The 26,188-nt window shown below is 43.1% G+C and overlaps 1 pseudogene; it reads left to right on the forward strand.

Annotated features, from left to right (window-relative positions):
- Positions 1-10,578: 10,578 nt before the first annotated feature.
- LOC136499789 (disease resistance protein RGA5-like) lies at positions 10,579-25,466 on the forward strand (annotated as a pseudogene).
- The last annotated feature ends 722 nt before the right edge of the window (positions 25,467-26,188 follow it).

The raw sequence follows: 26,188 nt of genomic DNA on the forward strand, positions 1-26,188 counted from the left end.
TACCCTTTTGTTTTCTATTCATATCTCACAAACTACTGCTCCAATATGCACAAATTTTTGTGGACATGTAGATCCATGGGTCTTCTAACTACTCACCAAAATTCAACTCAAATGGGCACCGTTTGACCATCCAAACAATTCATCTACCAAAACTGCTGTGTTTGAAAATGGCAGCAAACCAAGCCGACAAGATATCTCTCTAATCCGATGTTTTACTCAACCAATACTCAAACTAACTTAAGACATTGAAGGGTCCTAAGCAATGAATGAGATCACCAAGTTTGGGGTCAATCCAACTTCGTTTGAGTCACTAACCGCCGGCTTGAAGATAACCGGTTTAGTGCCACAAAATCTGGACAGATTTCGTGTCCTCCCTTTTCTTCGCTCCACACGTTGAGGTGTGTGTTTGGCACTCTCTAACCTTTCTCATAGCAGCAGCAGTCTTTCTCTAGCTGAGGATGGAGGCTAGAGTTTTCCTTACATGCTTCTCTAGTAATACTTCAACCATCGTTTTAGGCACCAACTTGACTATGCACAAGCATTGGACTTGTGGGCTATTTTCGCAGGGCACAAAACATTATTCCACATGTAGGGCATTTCTACATTGACAAGGAACCATTCCTATATATCCTTCGGCACTTCATCCAATAGAGTCTGGACACATGTGTTAGTGGCACCTTGGGGCACAAAGATGCTGACTAAAAACTAGGGACGTGCTTTTGCTAGCTCCTACCTAGCCGATACAACGTCTTGTACTATATACGTGATTGCCAAAGATAGAATTGACTGGATAGCACATTTGGAGAAGAAGTAGCACCTGCATTGCGGGGCCAGGTTTGCTATTTCCTTGATCAACATTGTTCTGTGAAATCTGGCCTTCATAGTTACCAAATAGTCGTTACCTAACTGAAGACTAACTTTCCTACTGGTAACAAATCAGTTGTTCCCTCAACACTAAAAGTTCTAAATCTGCACTCTTGCCAACAATAGTTGTGTTTGATGCATAACTGATGGTCGCCATCGAAGTCAGCAGGCAAGGGGTCACACTAGCGATGGTTGATCTCGACTGTGCGATCCGCATGCACATAATATCTCGGTCCATTCATCATCTGACTGAGAACTTGCTTAACCTTAAGTGTGGTGCACCTTTCTGATCCAATGAAAATGACATAAGTTGCTCACTAGATGATCGACGTCATTATAGGGACAGTCACGTCGAGTAGAGTCACTTGTCTACCACCTCTTGCAGTCTATTTATGTTCCTGTTAGTGACCTGTTCTTCAAAGGTTAACCGTTGGACTACTCTAGAAGGGAAGTCCTATTGCATCTAGTTCTGCATATAGATCTCTTGACATGATAAGGAGAGATAACCAAGGAAGAGCTCAAGTGAGAATAACATATTGGTGTAGTTCTGCAATGGATCATGACTAGAAACCTCGATACCAGCGCGTGCCGAGCAGCACAGCCTTGTGTGTGCACCCACAGGAGGCTCTCGGTTTCGTCGCGGCACCATAGATCGCTAATCGTGGCACCATTACTGAACATACAACCCACAAGAAATCTCACATGGCATAAATTGGGTTGCATAGGAGCAAGCACTATGTGAAGGAGGGATAGCAAACAAAGGTAGTCACAAGGTTAGGAGTCAACAAGCAGGGGATCCGAAAATCAAAACACAACGCAAGAGAGCATAGCTTAATTTCCAAGGACAACTGAGCAGGGGACTTCTTGCCGAATTTCCATATACGTCTTGTGTCCACCAAGTGATCACCAAAACTTGGACATGGTTCTAGGATAGCGCTCTTCAACACTCGTACGCTTACCGAGGACAAAAGGGTGATAACTATGGCACTATCCTAAATAACAAGCATACATACCCACCACTTGGCTAAACTAGAGGACATTATAGGTTTAAGCATGTAACCACAATTATTTCTAGCAAGGCTAAGCACACACTTTTCTCAAGCACTTCCTATTCAAACAACATGGAACAAGTCATTCTTGTTTAACTCCACACAAGGAAGATAGTGCAATACATCAACCACAAGTTACTTAGTACTTAGAATAAAGGAAGGGAAGCATATTGATGCACAAGCACAATCATGATGCATGCTCGTCCTATTCGTCCTCACGAAATTGCCAGCCTAAGGTGGCAATCACGTTCTATGTCGGTGGCATAACACGTACTCTCTCGATATATAGCTAGTCGTCAGCTACATTCAATCTACGCATTCGTGGTTAGCGTACCTGCAGGCAAATTCATTGCAGCCCATCCCCACAAAAAGATAAATAAGCACACAATGAAAGTAGTAAACTAAGATACTCTCCATATATACATCCCCAGATGTATATACTTCGATATCCATAGCTACCCGACAGATATACCCACAATTAAGTACCTTCATATATACATGTGTGTAACATGTAAATATTCCAGTAACCACAGCTAACTCTCCCCTAGACCGATAGTTGGACGGTCATACTCTCACAACTCACACTTACCTGGGCGTAGAGGCAATTGATCCATACAGTACCATTCAAGCGAATGGCATCCATACAATAGCACGCCGTATGGACGACGAAAGAAAAATTGCAATAAAGTACATCCCTTAAAGTTAGTACTTAGATAGCCACCTAATAGTCCTTAACTAGGCATAAAGGAAGATGTCGCTAGCATAGTTTTGCAATTAAGTTTTGACAAATTTGCCTGTAGCTAAAGTTTTAGTTAAAATAGACCTTTTAAAACCAAAACTTAGCTTTTAAAACTATGTACCTGACAGTATTATGCTTAATCTCGCTCTGATACCAGCTGTGACGGAACCGCCCAATTTATACAAGATCAAGTATGGTTGTCCCCGCTTAACACGTTGACACACCCATACTTTCACTCATATAAACCCGGTAGTCCGCCGAGTGTCCCGAAAGACCTCGGTAAATCAACATCACAACCAAGATCGCGTGATTAAGCAAATACACATCACATACATCGAGTTGCAGCGGAAATAATATTACAAAGGAGTTAACAATTAGTAGTACAAGTTTGGGGTTTCAAAACCGCTTAGTGAAAACAACATTGCTTTCAAATGATTACATTAATATAAGTTCCAAATATATTGCTAGCATAGTGACATCATCCGACAAAAGCATATAGATGAGAAGTAAGTATAGAATCACCGAGCCCACCGGTGGTTAGCCACCATCATCAACAGGTCGAGAACATCACCTGCAACAAGGTGGGATAAACCCTGAGTACTTGAATGTACTCAGCCAGACTTACCCGTCGAAAACCAAAACAAATGACACCAAGGATCATGCAAGGCTTTCTTTAGTGGGCTAGCTGACTTATTTGCGAAAAGCATAAGCTATCATGAAGAAACCAATTTAAGTACTTTGCATCATCTTTATTATGACCTATCCATCTAGGTAAGCACCTGTACTATAGCAATCACTTGATTAACCAATAGCATCCAGTTACCAATTTAAATTTAGCATATCCCATACCATCCAGATAACCATCATTGTTCCATAATAATTACTACGATGAAGTAACTCGAGTCAAGTGCTCACTATCCAGGAGCGATGGCGATTCGAATCGATTCCTAACCAGCTGGTGATTTATTCCTTACACAAACCTCACTCACCCGCTAAAGTGAGATATTGATCACCGAGTCAACTTTCCAGGAATCTCGAGTTTGCCAGGAACCACATGTACCCGGGGGCCGACCGACTGCACTTTGGTCTTATCATCTCGCCCCCGTGTCCTACCACACCTGCTCCGGCACAGTGCATTGCGGGCAATCTACTCGGCCCGAAAAATCTCCCAGCTTCGCGGTCGGAAGGTACTTTATCCGGCCAGCTAAATGTAAGGCATGCGTTCAACATGACTCGAGGCCCAACAACGGTCGGTCCTTAATCGACACAGACGGGGATAGATCCACACCCAAGACCTCCATGTCTTGTTGCTTCTCTATCGACATCCCGTCCGGTCTCCATTTACATTACCCCATGGTTACTTCCAGGATATCATTCTTTCCATAGCTAAATTCTTCCAGTAACCACCTATAATGTAGGTGACCGGATATCACCGATCGCTACCGGTCTAAGCAAGGCTAAGCAGTTATTCGATCCTGACCTAACAGGGTAAAAAGGTAATAAGGTAGGCAAGGATAGTAATAAATGCATCAACGGTTTCAACCAACTCCTACAACTTAATGCAACAATATATAACTCATATATAGAAAGAATTGCTTTTATAAATTAGGAGGCTTATAATGCTCCGGGGCTTGCCTGGGATCCGACACAAGTCAGTTCAGTTAACTTGCACCATCCTGGTGACATCTCAGATCCTAGCACTCGCTTAGTCCTTCCATCTTCGGGATAGATCCATCAAACACCGTCTTCGGGTTTGGCTCCAACATCACGTCCTTCACATGGTTCATCTAGCGTACCTAAATGAGATGCAAGATGCATGTGTATGAATGTGATGAATGGTAACACAAGATGCATCACATAAGCATTCAAGACAACACAAGATTATGTAAGACATAGACACCAGTAGCTATTTAACTATCATCACACAACTAAGTATAGAGAGCAAGCACATCAAGCATGACACAAGTTTAATAAGGTCACAAGTATCATAACTTGATTATCAACAAAGCCACACTTAGCAATATACAAGCAAACAACTATAATTGGAATCTGTCAATTTCTGGACATGCAAACAGCAGCTATAAGATTTAGCTATAACTGGAGTTACACAAATCCAAATGACTTGAAAGAAGACATTCTAGAAAGCTTATGAAATTTTCTACAATTCATCTTTAATCATCTTAGCATGATTCTCAAATTAACTAAGTCAAATATATCCATTTACAGAAACTGGTCCACAATTGACAGAAAACAACCATTTCTGAAACCCAACTTTAAACAGCTATAACTCTTAAACTACTTGGCCAAATGACACCAAATTTTAATAGAAGCTAGATACATGAATTATCTACAACTTTTGTATAAACAAGTTTCACAACAAAGCACATTATCATGAAGAACTTTGCTAAGTTCCCAGATCTGTCCATAAACCACATCGGCAAGAAAATAATTATTAACTTATGTTACAAATACATAATTAGGCAAAACCAACTTTACCAACATGTCACACATGACTAAAGAACACCAGAAAACCTAGTGTCCATGACCAAATAAATTCTTTTAATGCATTTCTTAATTTATTTTAGATAATAAGGTGACTTAATGAACATATACCAAAAGTGCACAATAACTTCTACAAAAATTACAGTGGCTCACATATCCTCTTAATAGTCTACTGTATAAATTTCACTCCATTTGGATATGTATAGCAACCTCTACGAAAAAGACAAGTTGCTAAAGCAAGAATTCATGTGAGAGCAAGATAAACCAATAACTCACTCATACTTCATCCAATACTCATGAAATTTTTACCACACATCAACTATCACATGAGTAGCATGCCACAAAAATTTTACTTCATTTGGAGCCCTAGATCTATAGTTATGAAAAATAACAAATTCAACTAGCATTAAAACCTTACTGCACAAATCTATTTTTACCGCAAAATATTTAAACTAAAACATGCCATATTATAGATCCACTGCATAGACAATTTCACAAGGATTCCAAAAAGTCCTCATTTACTATTTTACGAATTTTCTACGATTTACTATGAATTTCCAAAGTTCCTGCAAAATAATTACAAACCAGTCCTACGGCACTATTCACATGAGTCAATGACAATGCAGTTAGGCCCCTTCACTTTGTCGAATTGTCGCGCGAAGTCCCTGACGCGAATTTTGAACAGAGAGGTCGTCGGAGCTCACGGAATCCGGCCGGAGAAGGCACGTCGTCGGCGGCTGAGGGGCGGGGGAGCACTAGTGGGTCCACACGCATCCATGGGACTGCTCGGTTGAGCCGGAGGTAGCCCGAGGTGGCCTGGCCACGTGCACGGCGGTCACAGCGGGTGGCTGCACGGCGCATGCGGACGCGCGGCTGCTTGCCGTGGCCAGCAAGCGGCGGCAGCGAGCGGCTGGCCCACAGCGGCGGCTGGGAGGCGCGGTGAGGAGGAAGGAACATGGAGAAGTCACAGGGCTCCGGTGGTGGTGTGCCGGCGGCCATGGCTGGCACGAGGCAGCAGCAGCCGTGCGAGCAGGGGAGAAGAGAGGGCCAGCAAGAGAGAACCGAGAGTGAGAGAGAGCGAGCAGGAGGAGAAGGGCGAGTGCTCGGCCTTTCAAGCAAATGGAGGCGAGGTGGCGAACGGCGCAGCACCACGGAGCCACGCGGCGCTTGGCTCCTGCCGGTGGTCGGCCAGTGATGCTGCTGCTTATAAATTCAAATTTCTGAAAAGCTAATACTACCTCAAATGTACAACTGAACATCATTTTTCTCCCCTTCATAACTCATAAACGGAGTGACGAAAAACCAAACCAATTGCACGGTGTCGTAGAGCTACATGAGGACAACAACTTTGCTTAAATAAGTTTGGCCAAATTTGACACGGTTTGCAAACTAAAAATCACCAAAGGCAGGTACATGGAAACGGAATCGAGAATTTCAGTCATTCCAGACTTAGCCGATTTTCGAACCCTGAAAACAGCACTGGATTCGATCTTGCGAGCGACATTTGACTAGGCTAGGCACTAATTTAGCTCTTGATCCTTAAACAAAATTTGTTCTACATAATATGAACTCCAACTTGTATTTAGGGCCCACCACCATGCAAGCACTCCAAACAGTTGGTCAACATAGGTCAAAATCCTATCATGAAAAGACAATTTTAGCTATTCCCACACTTAGAAACATTTTCTGGACATTTGCTCAACATGAACCTTTCACGACTTTTGTTGTAGAGTTCATCTAGAGTCATTTTGGCAAGGTTGCAAGATTTGGTTGACGATCGAGAATTCCATTCACTTTATAAAATAATTCAAGCAAGGACATAACTCGTCATTTCATGTGACTTCTTGATTCCAAACTTCATGAAACTTTTCCATGGATCAATATAGATGGGTATTGATGTGAGACACATGAAGATATTCCAATCACACCACCCAAGCATATATCTTGAAAAGGGGTCTATAGGCGAGCACAGGTGCAATATCCAAGTTTAGGTTGGGGCTCGTTTCTATAGGTTTGGCCTTGACATCTTCATCATCACTTAATCTGTCATGTTTAAGCTTAAACCCATTGCTTAACTGGTGACAAACACCTGAGGTGTTACAGGGTCCTATAAGCATGCCTAACTCTTTTGTTCTTATTGTCAAAAGCTTATATGAACCAAGCATGTTGAAAACCTCATCTCTTTTACATACTTGAGGTTGTATTGTCATCAATCACCAAAAAGGGGGAGATTGAAAGTATTTAGGTCCCTAGTTGGGTTTTGGTGATTAATGACAATACGATATTACTATGACTAACAGTGTGTTTTGCAGAGGCAATTAAGTTAGGTCATGGTAATAGCAATTGATTGGGCAATCATGGTTGTTATGGCCCTATGATGAAAATCGTTTTGGTTTTCAAAGGATGGACGACAAGGTTAAAGATGGACTAGTTCTAAGTGTCGTTTGGTGTTGAAGAGACACTTAGAGTAGTTTAGGACTTTGCTTTTTCCTTTGGCCGTACTATTAAGGGGGTATGGACTAGTAGCTTGACCTAGGTAAGTCTAGTGAGTTAGGTGTGGTGCACACTTATCAAATCTAGTACTAGGTAGCTCCTGAGTAGCCCGAAAGATCAATTAGAGCAAACTTCATTCACATGTGATTTCGAGTTGGAAGTGAATGGAGGGTCAAATGCTGACCGGACACTGGTCTAGTTATGACCGGACGCTGGCTATAGAGTCCGGTCAGTTTATTTGATCAAGGAGAAGCCATCTGGTTGCGACCAGACGCTCAGTAAAAAGTGACCGGACATGGTGCTAGAGTCCGATCAACTCCAGTAAGGTTCTAGAGAGAGAGAATCCTGATCGGACGCGTCCGATTAGTGCTGACCGGACGCTGGTCATGTTTCGGTTACTGACCAGACGTTGAACAACAAAGTGATCAGACTCTGGGTGCCAGCGTCCGGTCAACATCAGTAAGGTTTCAGAGAGTAGTTTTCGTGATCGGACGCAGGTCAGAGTCCAGGTCACAACTTAACGGCTCTGTGGCAGGGAGAACTGACCGGAAGCGTCCGGTCACCTTGACCGGAGCGTCTGGTGACCCCACAGAGTGTTGATTCAACCTCCTAATGGTTCGTTTTGAATGATTGAGTATAAATACTTCCTCTATTCATCCAAGTGAGGTCTCTTGCCTATTTGATCAGCTGAGAAACACCCTTGAGAGTGCTTTGGAGAGCAAGAGCCTAGTGAGGTGATTGAGATTTGAGAATCCAAGATTAAGGCCTCATTAGTGCAAGGAGAGTAGCAAGTGTGCATCCACCCTTCTCATTAGGTTTGTTGTAGTCAAGTGAGAGTTCATGCTTGTTACTCTTGGTGATCACCATCATCTAGACGGCTTGGTGGTAATCGGGAATTTGGTGATCATCCGACGGAGCTTGTGGATGACCCAACTCATGTTGTGAGCGGTTGTGGGCGATTCACCGTGATAGAGTATCGAAGAATCAGCCTGTAGAGAGCACTTGATCCTTGCGTGGATCAAGAGGGAGCTACACCCTTGCGCGGGTGCTCCAACGAGGACTACTAGGGAGTGGCGACTCTTCGATATCTCGGTAAAACATCGCCGTGTTCCTTCTCCTCTCTTTACTTTGAGTATTTACATTTGAGTAATTCAATTCTTGTCTTTACATTCTTAGAATTGTCATGCTAGAGTAGGATTGGAACTTAGGGTGCTAAACTTTTATGCGGTAGATCATTAGAATCACATTCTAGGCACAAGGGGTGAAGTGAGTTAAGTGTAGGGTTTAATTATTGCAAAGAGTTTTAGAATTAGTCCCAATTTACCTCCTTTTAGGGCATCTTGATCCTTTCAAGTGCACCATAATACTTGCTAGGATTTGAACACATGACTTCTTGTATAGCATGACCTCTCTCTAGCATTGCACTACACACTAGTGAGTTAGTATATGATGTTATATTTTTATATTAACATTGTGGAATCTTATATTGAATATTTTGAACGCTAAATGATCTCAAATGAAAGAAATTTCAACTTTAAAGTTTTAGATCTTAGTAAGCACTACAACTTTAATAGACGATGTGTCTCCATCCGAGTTTGTTGAAAAAACATAAAAAATTTAATTTCAAAATATGAGATCTTGAAACCAATATTTGAAACTCTAAATGACGTCAAATAAAAAACTTGTCAATTCCAAAATTGTAGATCCCATAGACCAATACAAATTTGGTATTATTACCATGTAAACGATTGAGGTCATTTGGAATTTTAAAATTTAAATTTCAAATCTTAAGTAATTCGTACACATATGTGGGACTCTAGACGACATCAAATCAAAACTTGTCCACTACAAAGTTGTAGACTGCATTGAATACTAAAACTTTTATATAGACCATGTCAAAATACGAGATCAATCTAAAAGTAAATTTTAAATTTGGAAAATTAAAATAATATTTTAGGACTCTAACAGTTTTAAATAAAAACTTGTCAACTACAAAGTTGTAGATCACACCGACCTATGCAATTTTGATATAATGTTTAAATTCATCCGACTTCATATGAAAAGTTATGAATTATTTTTTATGTAACTATCCGTAGAGATGGTTCTCTTAAGAGTGTCGGTGCCTCTGTTAATCGATTTCTAGAGATGGTTCTCTTAGAATTTTTGCATCTGTTAATAGCCATGCATGTTAAGAAGTCCAACTTTGTTAACCGGTTAACTGAGCGGCTGGGTGTCTAATATGACTGCATGTATAAATAGTCTATTGACAGAAGTGGTCTTCTTGGGACCGTCCGAATGTGAAAATGATTAACAGAGGCAGACAAATTCCTTTGGACACCCGTCTATGTAAATAATTAACAGAGGTAGGCATTTGCTTAGAGCCTGCTTCATCATTTGTAGAGACGGTACCCAAAAATGGACGTCTCTGTTAATCAAAGGACCTGTCCTAAATTCCTCTTTTTATAAGGAAGAATTTTATTGATTCAGGATCTTTACATCCAATTCATACAATAATCATGAACCCACTTATCGGCTCTTCATAAAAGCACACGGTCTGAAAAGAACATTTCATAAAAACAGAGCATAGCACTTTAATGACTGTCAATCCTGAGACCATCATCCTACGTGTGTCTAGAAGAAAAATACACCAGGACTACTTGTGCGGTTGTGCCAATTATTGCCGGCTAAAATCCTCTTCGTAGTAGTGTCTGGCTCGAAACCAAACAAATCCTTATAAAACTCAGCTGTCTCCTCTAATATTAGCTGGTCGTTAACATGTAATATCTTGGATGATGATGAGTATAGCACGCAGAAGGTCAAAATGTGAATACCATTGTTAATATTTGAGTGCAAGTTTCATCCCCCTCTAGATACGCTTTATTTCTATGTTAGATGCGCTGCTACTGTGAACGCCACCGACCAGCCGCCGACATGAACAGTCTTGCGGCCTTGCGCTCGGTGCCTGACGCTCGCACTACGGCGCCAACCACCCACAGGCCACAGCCCCGTGCCCACGACAGCCGTGCGCACGCCGGCCATCGGCTCACCTTTGTCCTGCCGCCGGGCGACGCCGGAGCCCGCCGCCGCCGCCGCCGGTTTAGAGTTTGGGGAAAACGGGAGTGAGCGGAGAAGAGCGGGACGGTTATTATGCTGTACGATAGCGATCTGTGTTTTTTTTTCCTGGGGAAGTCGGGCCACCAGCTGCTGGGCTTTGTTGGGCCATCGGGTACAGACTGAATAGTAGATATGCTATTTTCTTTTTTGAGCCCGTGTTAAGAATCGTGTCTACTGACAGATGTAGGTCCTGTTCACTTTTTTTTATAAGCCGTACTATTTCAACGAACCGACTAGTATTTTTCTCTTACAACAAATCAACGAACTATGACTTTTCAGCAAAGCGAACAGGACCGTAGATACGCTATTTTAAAAACATATCAACAATCGTGTCTAGCTGTGGAACTTTGAGATACTCCCTCCGTTCAGAAAAGAATGCAATTATGGGATCCGTGACGATTAAACTAAATCAAGTTTGACTAAGTTTATAATAAATAGTATTAATATTTATGTCTCTAAATAAATTTATTATAAAAATATATTTTATGATTAATCTAATAATACTAATTTTGCATCAGGAATGTTAGTATTTTTGTATATAATTTTAGTTAAAGTTCAAACTGATTGACTTCTCGGAAAGCGAGAATTGTATTCTTTTGTGGACGGAGGGAAGTAGATACGTTTTTATTAAAACGTGTCAACAAGCGTGTTCATTACTGGAACTACTTAAGATATAGTTGCGTTTTTAAAAGCGTAGCAAACGAACCGCATCTAGAGGGGGCTTTTCTTGTAATGTATTTGACACAGAGGATGGGTGTTCACAGCAATTTATCGAGATTTCAAAAGACAAGTTATGGAAATGTAAAAGAGTGCCGTTGGCAATTACTAGCATTGCAAGCCTTTTATCTAACAACTTGCACGTCGAGACATGGGAGAAGATACACAATTTATTAGGTTCCGAGTTGGACACAAATCCTACACTGGAATGGATGAAACATGTGCTAAGTCTAAGCTATAATGACCTGTCCCATGTGTTGAATATTTGGTCAATTTACGACTTATATTAATCCATAAATACGACTTAAACAATAGCTAACAGTACCACTAACCATACTGTAACAGCACCACTACTGCAGATAGTATTTAACAGTGTAGCAACAAAGTGCGCTAAAAACGCTAACAGAATAGCATATGAACAATAGCGCACAGTGGGATTAGATTTATACCCTAGGGTGGGACTGCCGGTACCCGCGGACAGTGAGCCACCATCTTCTCCGTCGTTGGTGTGTCCACCATGTTGTAGAGGAGGTCACGCCGGGAGACTCATGCAGGTGCGGTGTCGGAGCAGTGGCACGGGAAGCTCCTGTAGGTGCGGTGTCGCAGCAGTAGCACGGGAAGCTCCTGCAGGTGCGGTGTCGGAGCAGTAGAACGAGACTCTCCCGTCAGGCAGGTGCGGTGTCGGAGCAGTAGAACGAGACTCTCCCGTCAGAAAGCAGAAGCCCCCGAACAGGAAACTGCAGACGGGAGCAGCAGTCGCACCGAGAAGCCGGCGCTCCCCAAAAACTTGATTCCCGTCTACCCGTGCAGGTACGCTTGACGGGGGAAGTTCCGGAGGCCTGCTACCGAAGCTCCCTGTGCGCGCAGGGAACTCCGGTCGGAGATGCAGATGAACAGCTTAGCGCTCAGATATTGCGGAGAGGAGGAAGAGGAAGAGTCGGGTCTCGCACACCTGGGCCAAGCGACAAAACCAGGCCAAACCAAGCCAGGCCACGGCCCGGCCCGGCGCGTCGCGCACGCGCGAAGCCAAGGCCACGGGCCACGGCCTGGCCGGCGGCGCGTCGCGCGCGCGCGTGGGCGGGCGGGCGGCTCGGCTCGGCTCGGCGGCGGCGCGCGTGTGTGGCCTCCCGGTTCTCCCTCTCAACTTGTCTATGTGAGAGTCCTAAGACTCACTATTTAAGTTGATAACCTTTTTAGTGAATTTCCCATATGGTACTAATCACTTTTCCACTTAACAATAATTGTGGGCCTTTGAAGTTTATTTGATTAATTAGAATAAATAATGGGCCTGGCCCAAATTAATCTAACAATTCCCCACCAAACTTCAGAAGTCCACATTTAATGTCTTCAGATCTGAGCTTGTTTGATATACTAGTGTTTCGATGGAGACTGTTAAGTTGAACATCCATCTAGAAAAGGAGTTTACACTCATTTACAACTGACCAATGGACTATGCCTTGAATTGACAGTTTTGTGCAAAGTGAGGCTCACTCGATTCCTTTACTGATACTAGGCTGCCTGTAGCATCCCCTCTGGTTGGAGCATATAAGTCATACTCCTGGTCCTATTCATGAGTATCTAGAGATCACCCAAATCTCATAGATTGCGACTAGCAATCGAACTCACATAGGTGTGTTCCTTTAAGATGCCCTGTAGGCCGACATCTTTGCTTCTCATTAAGCCACTCGGATCACATTGAGGTATTTACCAACCTGCCATACAGATAGGAAGAGAAGTGCATTACTCAAGAGATTGACCTTTATTAAAAAGGGTCTCTTCCCTCAATCTACCCATAGCTTGTTTCACCATCCTAATTCACGGGATCTCCGATCACATAGGACAGGTTGCCACCACGATAGAACTTCATGTGGGTCTCAGTCCCATCTCACTCGATGCACTATCTATCACATTACGCGATAGTCCCTTAGTAAATTGATCTGCCAGATTTTTAGACGTATGGACATAGTCCAATGCTATTACTCCGGAGTTTCTCAATTTTCTGACAGATTTTAACCGCCGCTTTACATGCCTAGTGGTCTTCATGTTGTCCTTTGAACTGTTTATCTTGATAATTACTGTTTGGTTATCACAGTTCATAGAAATTACGGGCACAGGTTTTTCAACCACCGGCAAATTCATAAGGAGCTCACGGAGCCATTCAGCCTCAACAGTAGCGGTATCAAGTGCTGCAAGTTCTGCTTCCATTGTTGACCTTGTTAAGATGGTCTGCTTGCAAGACTTCCAGGAAACAGCGCCACCTCCAAGTGTGAATGTATATCCACTTGTGGCTTTTAACTCATCAGCATCAGATATCCAATTTGCATCACAATAGCCCTCGAGTACCTTCGGGTACCCCGTATAGTGAATGCCAAAGCTCGACAGTTCCCTTTAGATAGCGCAATATTCTTTCAAGAGCACGCCAGTGATCATCTCCCGGATTTGAAACAAACCGGCTTAATTTGCTCACAGCAAATGAGATGTCAGGCCTCGTTGCACTAGCCAAGTACATTAGCGAGCCGATGATTTGGGAGTATCTCAACTGATCCCTCATTATTCTTTAGGTTCTTTCTCAGGATCACGCTTGGATCATAGGGAGTGGACATGGGCTTGCAGTCACTATAACCAAAGCGACTCAGTACCTTTTTCCACATAGTGAGTTTGTACAAGTGTTACCCCACCATTTTCTCCCCTTAGAAGTTTGATGTTTAGTATCACATCAGCCACTCCCAAATCCTTCATGTCAAAGCTCTTTGACAGAAAGTCCTTGACTTCCTCAATCACATTGAGGCTTGTCCCAAAGATTAGTATGTCATCCACATACAAGCACAGGATTACTCCTTCTCCCCCACCATAGCGGTAGTACACACATTTGTCGGCTTCATTCGCAACAAAACCAGCAGATATCATAGTTTTATCAAACTTTTCATGCCATTGCTTAGGTGCTTGTTTTAGGCCATACAAAGACTTCAATAATTTACACACCTTTCCTTCTTGACCTTCTACTACGAAGCCATCAGGCTGATCCATGTAGATCTCCTCATCTAGCTCCCCATTTAGGAAAGCCGTCTTAACATCCATCTGATGAACGAAAAGACCATGAGACGCAGCCAGGGCAAGCAGTACTCGGATTGTGGTCAATCGGGCCACTGGTGAATAAGTATCAAAGAAGTCCTTGCCTTCTTTCTGGGTATAACCCTTAGCCACAAGCCTTGCCTTGTACTTTTCAATCGTACCATCAGGCCTAAGCTTTTTCTTGAACACCCATTTACATCCTACATGCTTGCACCCGTAAGGATGATCAACAATCTCCCAAGTTCCATTGGTCATAATTGAATCCATCTCACTTCGCACTGCTTCCTTCCTAGTAGTCAGCGTCGGGAGAGGAAAATGCCTCAGCAATGGTGCTTGGAGTGTCATCCACGAGGTATATAGTGAAATCATCACCAAAAGACTTTACAGTCCTCTGTCTCTTACTCTTTCGAGTAGCTCCACTATTATCCTCCTCTGGATTCTCAACACATGTTTGTTCAAGATGTTCTGTTGGCGCCACGGGGGAATCAACAGGTTTTTGACTAGATGTGCTAGATTCATTTCCTCTCATAGGAAATTCATTCTCAAAGAATGTAGCATCTCTGGACTCAATCACTGCACCAACACGCATGTTAGGTACTCCAGAGCTTACAACTAGGAATCTATAGCCGACGCTGTGTAAAGCATAACCGAGGAACACACAATCTACAGTTTTTGGTCCAAGTTTGCGCTTTTGACGATTGGCACATTCACCTTGGCCAAGCATCCCCAAGTACGTAGGTATGAGAGAGTCAACCTTTTCTTTTCCCATTCCTCGAATGGTGTTTCTTCTTTATTCTTTGTAGGAACTCTATTCAGGACATGACATGCCAGTCAATATAGCCTCACCCCACCATTCGTTGGAAAGTCCCGCAGTGTCTAACATGGCGTTAACCAAATCAGTTAGAGTGCGATTCTTTCGTTCGGCAATCCCATTGGATTGGGGGGAGTATGGAGGCGTCCTCTCATGAATAATTCCATGTTCCTCGTAGAATGAATCAAACTCATGTGAAAAGTATTCTCCCCCACGGTCAGACCTCAACCGTTTGATTTTTCTTTCCAATTGGTTCTCTACTTCAGCTTTATAGATTTTAAAATAATGCATTGCTTTATCCTTTGTTTTTAGCAAGTACACATAGCACAATCTAGTGCTATCATTCAATAAGAGTCATGAAATATTTCTTTCCTCCTTTGGTCAATACACCATTCATCTCGCACAGATTAGAATGAATGAGATCTAGCGGTGCCAAATTTCTCGCCTCTTTCACAGCCTTTGTGAGGCTTACGAAGGTTGCTTCGCTTGAACACAAGCATGGCACTTAGACCCTTTGACCAGATCAATTTTAGGGATTAATTTTAAACTAGCTAAGCGCGTCATACAACCAACATTGATGTGACAGAGTCGGGAATGCCAAACATTAGACTCATTATCATTTCTCACATGATTCACAATTTTATCACAAGAATCCATCAAAGAGAAGCGGAACAAGCCTCCGCTTTCATAGCCTTTTCCAACAAAGGTTCCATACTTGGATACAACACATTTATTGGACTCAAATACAAGTCTAAAGCCATCTCTACATAATAGAGATCCACTAACGAGATTCTTCTTGATGGAGGGGACATGCTGCACGTTCTTTAGCTGCACGATCTTTCCCGAAGTAAACTTCAGATTGATCGTACCAACACCAAGTACAGCAGCATGCGTACCATTTCCCATCAGCAAGGAGCAACCTCTTTGTTCCTGATAAGAAGAAAACAAAGAAACATCAGAACAAACATGAATGTTAGCACCCGTGTCAACCCACCACTCAGGCGAGAGACTAAACTGAAAAAACTATAGGTAGATGATTACCGTACCTAGATCCTCCAGATTCGCTAACAACCATGTTTGCGGACTTCTTCTGCTTGTCCTTGCGATCAGGGCACTCTTTTGCCCAATGGTCAGATGCACCTGCAGACAAAGCAAAGGTCCTTTTCTTTTTCCTTGCCCTTCTTCTTAAAAGTTGAAGCTTTAGGCTTGACTGCAGGCCTGTTTTTCTTCTTCCTCTGTGCGGCATGAAAGTTCTTCTTTTGCACCAGATTGGCGCTAGAACTTTCCTCATGCGCTTTCTTGCCATGAAGTGTCCTTTGCCCTAGCATTCTCCTCCACACCAAGAGTAGCAATGAGATCAGTCACACTGAACACTTGCCTCCTGTGCTTTAGAGTAGTGGCAAAGCTCGACCAAGTAGGTGGCAGCTTAGCGATGATACCGCCGGCCACAAACTTGTCAGGCAACTCACACTCATTGTTCTGGAGTTCCTTTGCCAGCATCTGTATTTCATGAGCCTGCTCTACTACAGATCGGTCATCGACCATCTTGTAGTCATAGAACTTCTCCATGATGTACAATTCAGTGCTAGCATCGGCAACACCGAACTTGGCCTCAAGTAGCATCCCACATGTCCTTGCCAGTGTCCATATCCATGTACACTTGCACCATGGTTTCAGCTAATATGCTGATGAGACCCCCCTTGAACAAGTTATCTGCCTCATTGAACTTAATCTCCTCCTCGTGAGAGAAAGGAGGTTCAATGCGCTTTCCCTTGATCACGTGCTCACAACGCATACTAGTGAACCACAGCTTGGAGCGGACACGCCACACTTTATAGTTGGATCCATCATCTTTCAATGGTGGTGGTTTTAGTGACGCAGCAAAACTAGCAGTCGAAAATGACCTATCAAGTTTTTGGATTGTTGAACATTTGGTCAATTTACGACTTATATTAATCCATAAATACGACTTAAACAATAGTAATAGTACCACTAACCATACTGTAACAGCACCACTACTGCAGATAGTATTTAACAGTGCAGCAACAAAGTGCGCTAAAAACGCTAACAGAATAGCATATGAACAATAGCGCACAGTGGGATTAGATTTATACCCTAGGGTGGGACTGCCGGTACCCGCGGACAGTGAGCCACCATCTTCTCCGTCGTTGGTGTTGGTGCGGCCACCAGTCCTCCTCGTGTCCACCATGTTGCAGAGGAGGTCGTGCCGGGAGACTCCTGCAGGTGCGGTGTCGGAGCAGTGGCATCTCCGATCACATAGGACAGGTTGCCACCACGATAGAACTTCATGTGGGTCTCAGTCCCATCTCACTCGATGCACTATCTATCACATTACACGATAGTCCCTTAGTAAATTGATCTGCCAGATTTTTAGACGTATGGACATAGTCCAATGCTATTACTCCGGAGTTTCTCAATTTTCTGACAGATTTTAACCGCCGCTTTACATGCCTAGTGGTCTTCATGTTGTCCTTTGAACTGTTTATCTTGATAATTACTGTTTGGTTATCACAGTTCATAGAAATTGCGGGCACAGGTTTTTCAACCACCGGCAAATTCATAAGGAGCTCACGGAGCCATTCAGCCTCAACAGTAGCGGTATCAAGTGCTGCAAGTTCTGCTTCCATTGTTGACCTTGTTAAGATGGTCTGCTTGCAAGACTTCCAGGAAACAGCGCCACCTCCAAGTGTGAATGTATATCCACTTGTGGCTTTTAACTCATCAGCATCAGATATCCAATTTGCATCACAATAGCCCTCGAGTACCTTCGGGTACCCCGTATAGTGAATGCCAAAGCTCGACGTTCCCTTTAGATAGCGCAATATTCTTTCAAGAGCACGCCAGTGATCATCTCCCGGATTTGAAACAAACCGGCTTAATTTGCTCACAGCAAATGAGATGTCAGGCCTCGTTGCACTAGCCAAGTACATTAGCGAGCCGATGATTTGGGAGTATCTCAACTGATCCCTCATTATTCTTTAGTTTTTTCTCAGGATCACGCTTGGATCATAGGGAGTGGACACGGGCTTGCAGTCACTATAACCAAAGCGACTCAGTACCTTTTTCACATAGTGAGTTTGTACAAGTGTTACCCCACCATTTTCTCCCCTTAGAAGTTTGATGTTTAGTATCACATCAGCCACTCCCAAATCCTTCATGTCAAAGCTCTTTGATAGAAAGTCCTTGACTTCCTCAATCACATTGAGGTTTGTCCCAAAGATTAGTATGTCATCCACATACAAGCACAGGATTACTCCTTCTCCCCCACCATAGCGGTAGTACACACATTTGTCGGCTTCATTCGCAACAAAACCAGCAGATGTCATAGTTTTATCAAACTTTTCATGCCATTGCTTAGGTGCTTGTTTTAGGCCATACAAAGACTTCAATAATTTACACACCTTTCCTTCTTGACCTTCTACTACGAAGCCATCAGGCTGATCCATGTAGATCTCCTCATCTAGCTCCCCATTTAGGAAAGCCGTCTTAACATCCATCTGATGAACGAAAAGACCATGAGACGCAGCCAGGGCAAGCAGTACTCGGATTGTGGTCAATTGGGCCACTGGTGAATAAGTATCAAAGAAGTCCTCGCCTTCTTTCTGGGTATAACCCTTAGCCACAAGCCTTGCCTTGTACTTTTCAATCGTACCATCAGGCCTAAGCTTTTTCTTGAACACCCATTTACATCCTACAGGCTTGCACCCATAAGGATGATCAACAATCTCCCAAGTTCCATTGGTCATAATTGAATCCATCTCACTTCACACTGCTTCCTTCCAGTAGTCAGCGTCGGGAGAGGAAAATGCCTCAGCAATGGTGCTTGGAGTGTCATCCACGAGGTATATAGTGAAATCATCACCAAAAGACTTTACAGTCCTCTGTCTCTTACTCTTTTGAGTAGCTCCACTATTATCCTCCTCTGGATTCTCAACACATGTTTGTTCAAGATGTTCTGTTGGCGCCACGGGGGAATCAACAGGTTTTTGACTAGATGTGCTAGATTCATTTCCTCTCATAGGAAATTCATTCTCAAAGAATGTAGCATCTCTGGACTCAATCACTGCACCAACACGCATGTCAGGTACTCCAGAGCTTACAACTAGGAATCTATAGCCGACGCTGTGTAAAGCGTAACCGAGGAACACACAATCTACAGTTTTTGGTCCAAGTTTGCGCTTTTGACGATTGGCACATTCACCTTGGCCAAGCATCCCCAAGTACGTAGGTATGAGAGAGTCAACCTTTTCTTTTCCCATTCCTCGAATGGTGTTTCTTCTTTATTCTTTGTAGGAACTCTATTCAGGACATGACATGCCGTCAATATAGCCTCACCCCACCATTCGTTGGAAAGTCCCGCAGTGTCTAACATGGCGTTAACCAAATCAGTTAGAGTGCGATTCTTTCGTTCGGCAATCCCATTGGATTGGGGGGAGTATGGAGGCGTCCTCTCATGAATAATTCCATGTTCCTCGTAGAATGAATCAAACTCATGTGAAAAGTATTCTCCCCCACGGTCAGACCTCAACCGTTTGATTTTTCTTTCCAATTGGTTCTCTACTTCAGCTTTATAGATTTTAAAATAATGCATTGCTTTATCCTTTGTTTTTAGCAAGTACACATAGCACAATCTAGTGCTATCATCAATAAGAGTCATGAAATATTTCTTTTCTCCTTTGGTCAATACACCATTCATCTCGCACAGATCAGAATGAATGAGATCTAGCGGTGCCAAATTTCTCGCCTCTTTCACAGCCTTGTGAGGCTTGCAAGGTTGCTTCGCTTGAACACAAGCATGGCACTTAGACCCTTTGACCAGATCAATTTTAGGGATTAATTTTAAACTAGCTAAGCGCGTCATACAACCAACATTGATGTGACAGAGTCGGGAATGCCAAACATTAGACTCATTATCATTTCTCACATGATTCACAATTTTATCACAAGAATCCATCAAAGAGAAGCGGAACAAGCCTCCGCTTTCATAGCCTTTTCCAACAAAGGTTCCATACTTGGATACAACACATTTATTGGACTCAAATACAAGTCTAAAGCCATCTCTACATAATAGAGATCCACTAACGAGATTCTTCTTGATGGAGGGGACATGCTGCACGTTCTTTAGCTGCACGATCTTTCCCGAAGTAAACTTCAGATTGATCGTACCAACACCAAGTACAGCAGCATGCGTACCGTTTCCCATCAGCAAGGAGCAACCTCTTTGTTCCTGATAAGAAGAAAACAAAGAAACATCAGAACAAACATGAATGTTAGCACCCGTGTCAACCCACCACTCAGGCGAGAGATAAACTGAAAAAACTATAGGTAGATGATTACCGTACCTAGATCCTCCAGATTCGCTAACAACCATGTTTGCGGACTTCTTCTGCTTGTCCTTGCGATCAGGGCACTCTTTTGCCCAATGGTCAGATGCACTGCAGACAAAGCAAAGGTCCTTTTCTTTTTCCTTGCCCTTCTTCTTAAAAGTTGAAGCTTTAGGCTTGACTGCAGGCTTGTTTTTCTTCTTCCTCTGTGCGGCATGAAAGTTCTTCTTTTGCACCAGATTGGCGCTAGAACTTTCCTCATGCGCTTTCTTGCCATGAGTGTCCTTTGCCTTAGCATTCTCCTCCACACCAAGAGTAGCAATGAGATCAGTCACACTGAACACTTGCCTCCTGTGCTTTAGAGTAGTGGCAAAGCTCGACCAAGTAGGTGGCAGCTTAGCGATGATACCGCCGGCCACAAACTTGTCAGGCAACTCACACTCATTGTTCTGGAGTTCCTTTGCCAGCATCTGTATTTCATGAGCCTGCTCTACTACAGATCGGTCATCGACCATCTTGTAGTCATAGAACTTCTCCATGATGTACAATTCAGTGCTAGCATCGGCAACACCGAACTTGGCCTCAAGTGCATCCCACATGTCCTTGCCAGTGTCCATATCCATGTACACTTGCACCATGGTTTCAGCTAATATGCTGATGAGACCCCCCTTGAACAAGTTATCTGCCTCATTGAACTTAATCTCCTCCTCGTGAGAGAAAGGAGGTTCAATGCGCTTTCCCTTGATCACGTGCTCACAACGCATACTAGTGAACCACAGCTTGGAGCGGACACGCCACACTTTATAGTTGGATCCATCATCTTTCAATGGTGGTGGTTTTAGTGACGCAGCAAAACTAGCAGTCGAAAATGACCTATCAAGTTTTTGGATTGTTGAACATTTGGTCAATTTACGACTTATATTAATCCATAAATACGACTTAAACAATAGTAATAGTACCACTAACCATACTGTAACAGCACCACTACTGCAGATAGTATTTAACAGTGCAGCAACAAAGTGCGCTAAAAACGCTAACAGAATAGCATATGAACAATAGCGCACAGTGGGATTAGATTTATACCCTAGGGTGGGACTGCCGGTACCCGCGGACAGTGAGCCACCATCTTCTCCGTCGTTGGTGTTGGTGCGGCCACCAGTCCTCCTCGTGTCCACCATGTTGCAGAGGAGGTCGTGCCGGGAGACTCCTGCAGGTGCGGTGTCGGAGCAGTGGCACGGGAAGCTCCTGCAGGTGCGGTGTCGCAGCAGTAGCACGGGAAGCTCTTGCAGGTGCGGTGTCGGAGCAGTAGAACGAGACTCTCCCGTCAGGCAGGTGCAGTGTCGGAGCAGTAGAACAAGACTCTCTCGTCAGGAAACAGAAGCCCCCGAACAGGAAACTGCAGACGGGGCAGCAGTCGCACCGGGAAGCCGGCGCTCCCCAAAAACTTGATTCCCCGCCTACCCGTGCAGGTACGCTTGATGGGGGAAGTTCCGGAGGCCTGCTACCGAAGCTCCCTGTGCGCGCAGGGAACTCCGGTCGGAGATGCAGACGAACAGCTCAGCGCTCAGATGTTGCGGAGAGGAGGAAGAGGAAGAATCGGGTCTCGCACACCTGGAACAGGGGCGCCCTCCGCGCAATTCCTATCTGTCCGTTAGGCCTTGTCGGGGGAATGAACCTGGACAGGGTGGTTGGGCGTTGGGAGTTGGCTGCGGCGGCTAGGGTTTTGGAAACCAGCCAGGCCATGGCCCACGGCCACGGCCACGGCCCGGCCCGTCGCGCGGGCGGCTCGGCTCGGCGGCGGCGGCGCGCGCGTGTGGCCTCCCGGTTCTCCCTCTCAACTTGTCTATGTGAGAGTCCTAAGACTCACTATTTAAGTTGATAACCTTTTTAGTGAATTTCCCATATGGTACTAATCACTTTTCCACTTAACAATAATTGTGGGCCTTTGAAGTTTATTTGATTAATTAGAATAAATAATGGGCCTGGCCCAAATTAATCTAACACCATGAGCTCAAGACATGCTTGTTGTATCTTGGTACGTATCCTGAAGATTATAAAATTTGCAAGTTTGATTTGATGAGGAAATGGACAGCTGAAGGATTTGTTAGGGAAAAGCATGGTTTAGATATGGAGGAAGCTGCTGAGAACTGTTTCAAATAACTCATCAACAGAAGTATGATCCAACCTTGTTTCAGTAGGAGCCCTCGTCAGGTGTGGGCTTGTCAAGTTCATGGCCTTATGCTTGATCTTATTATATCCAAGTGCAATGAAGAAAACTTCATCACTATAATTGATAGGATGTTCACTGTGAATGGAGCATTACAAGTTCGTCGCGGATCAGCCATCAGATCAATCACGAAGACATGAACCTGACAGTTGAGAGGATGAGTCCATCATAAGTTTGGTCATTTAATTCCTTCCGTGCAGATGATTGTCTGCCGCCACTTTCAAAGTTTGATCTTTTGAGAGTCTTGGACATGGACCAGGGCTTTTCTCCGGGGCCAGAATCAATACCCCTTAATTTGTCTGCTATAAATCACCTTTTTCTGCTGAGGTATATGAGGGTCGCGGGCTTTTGTTTGCAGCTGCCAAAGAAATTTGGGAATCTGAAGCATTTGATGACCCTAGATATGGTACATGCAATTTTGCATTCTGGTAACCAAATATCAGATTTTACTTCCTTGTCATCTTTAAGGCATCTCACTCTTCCAGCAAAATGGAAACAACGAGTAGTGCTGAGAAATGGGCTTAGCAAGTTGTGCAACCTACGCACTCTGTCCTACTTTTGCACCTGGACTAATTCCTTAGAGTGCATCACGGATCTCGGTGGCTTGAACAATCTTAGGGATCTTTGGGTCTTACTCTAGGCCCCATGATGTGGAAGCGGATAATCCTAATGACAAGATCCTGGCTGCCTCTCTAGACAAGCTTGGGAACAACCACCTCAGCTCCATGAATTTTGAGGTTAGGTCAATTTCCCAGGTCCCCTCAGAACAATTCTTCAGTAATTGATTCACATATCTACCGCATCTACAGAGTCTTGGTTTGGGGGGCTTAATAATACCCAAGGTCCCAAAGTGGATGGCGCATGCCGACAGGTTGGTATATTTGAATCAACTAGAAGTTAAGGGGCTACGAAGTGATGACATTCAGATCCTTGGACAGTTGCCTTGGCTCATCTACCTCAGGTTAAAAGCTAGAGAAATCCCGGAGAACATTCACCCTATTCGCTTGGCTTATAAGCCGTACTTTTCCAGCCAACGAACAGTATTTTTCTCTCACAACAAATCAGCCAACAGTACTTTTAGCCATGTCTTATCAGCCAAGCGAACAGGGCGGAACATCATTATCCACCCAAACACATTCCCTTGCCTGGAGCATTTCCATTTCTTCTGTGAGCTGTCATGCCTGGCTTTTCAGCCATTAGCAATGCCAGGACTACAGAAACTGGATATACGACTGCTGTATCATGGCGAACAAAGTGCAATACACCTGAAAGAGGGTAGTCTAGTTGGTGGCATCGAGCACCTTGCTAGCATCGAAAAGATATTTGTGGTTATAAATGCCAAATACGATCTTGGGTCACAAATCGAAACTGCATGGAGAGACGCTATCAACAGGCACCCGAAAAGTCAAGCCATACATATTACGTTAAGTGTTTTGAGTTGAATGTGGAGGATCAAATATGCAATAGCACCAGGAAGTAAAGAAGACCAAAATACTGGATTACCTGTATATATGCTTATGCAGTTAGTTTGTTAGGAGCATCATCTCTTTTATTTTTTGAGACATGATCATGTTTACTCCGTTCCTTTCGTTGATTACAGCTTTATATAATTTACCAAGCGTACATGCATAATGTATGTTTGCTAGATTTGTTTTAGTGCTCTTGGATATCCTCCTCATGCCTGTTGGTTAAGTCTATATATAGCGGCATAACTCCTTTCTATCCACAATACCCAAAGAATCATGGTCTAAGTTGTAACACCCAGACCAATAGTGTTCTGGTTTCAGACTATTGTGGCATGTCTGTTGTCAAAGTTTTAGATCTTGTAATAAAGCACTACAACTTTATCAGACAGTGTGTCTCCATCCAGTGTTTGTTTGAAAAAAAAATAAAAAACTTGATCTCAAAATATGATAACTTGAAACCAATATTTCAAATTCTAAATGACATGAAATAAAAATCTTGTCAACTACAAAATTGTAGATCGCATAGTCCAATACAAATTTAGTTCTACCATGTAAATGATTGAGGTCATTTAGAAATTTTAAAATTTGAACTTCAAATTTTAAGAATTTCAAACACATATTTAGGACTCTAAACGACATTAAATCAAAACTTTATAACTACAAAGTTGTAGACTGCATTGAGTACTAAAACTTTTATATAGATCATGTCAAAATATGAGATCATTCTAAAAATAAATTTTAAATTATGAAAACTAAAATAATATTTTGGGACTCTAAACAGTTTTAAATAAAAAAACTTGTCAACTACAAAGTTGTAGATTACACCGACCTATGCAATTTTGATATAACGTTTGTGTTCAACTGATTTCATATAAAACATTATGAATTATTTTTATGAAACTATTTCTAGAGACGGGCCTCTCTAGAGTGTCGACGCCTTTGTTAATTGATTTGTAGAGATGATGCCCTTAGAATGTGTGCATTTGTTAACTATTTTCGGTGACAGGCATCTTAAGAAGTCCAACTCTGTTAATGGGTTAAATGAGGTGGCTAGGCGTCTAATATGACAGCCTCTATAAATAGTCTATTAACAGAAGTTGTCTCCTTTGGACGTCCGCCTATGAAATGACTAATAGAGGCTGGCAAATTCCTTTGGACGCCTGCCTGTGTAAATCGTTAAAAGAGGCAGGCATTTGCTTGGAGCCCGCTTCGTCATTTACAGAGGCGTTGCCCAAAAATACATGCCTCTGACACATGTCCTAAAATCCTTTTTTATAAGGAAGAATTTTATTAATTCATGATCTTTACATCGAGTTGATACAGTAATCATGAACCCACTTCTCAGCTTTGCATAAAAAGCACACATGGCCTGAAAAGAACATTCCACAAAAAGTCCATGTGGCCTGGTAGAAAGAAAAATATACATGACTGCTTTGTGCCAATTATTGCCAGCTAAAATCCTCTTCTTAGCAGTGTCTGACTCGAAACCAAACAAATCCTTATATATAAAACTCAGTTGCCACCTCTAATATTAGCTAGTAGATAACATGTAATATTCCACTTTCACCTTGGTATATCTTGGATGATGATGATGAGTATAGCACGCAGAAGATCAAAATATGTGAATACCATTGTTAGTATTTGAAGTGCAAGTTTCTTCCCAAGATGGATGAAGAGTGTGAAAGCCTTGTTCCCACACCCACACGGAGGAAAATATATGCATGTTCCTGTTCTCGGCCTCGGCTCCCAATAATGATAGGATGGCAACACCCTGATTCGCACTAGAGAG

This window comes from Miscanthus floridulus, chromosome 13 (genome assembly GCF_019320115.1).
Source record: "Miscanthus floridulus cultivar M001 chromosome 13, ASM1932011v1, whole genome shotgun sequence".
Classification (NCBI taxonomy): domain Eukaryota; kingdom Viridiplantae; phylum Streptophyta; class Magnoliopsida; order Poales; family Poaceae; genus Miscanthus; species Miscanthus floridulus.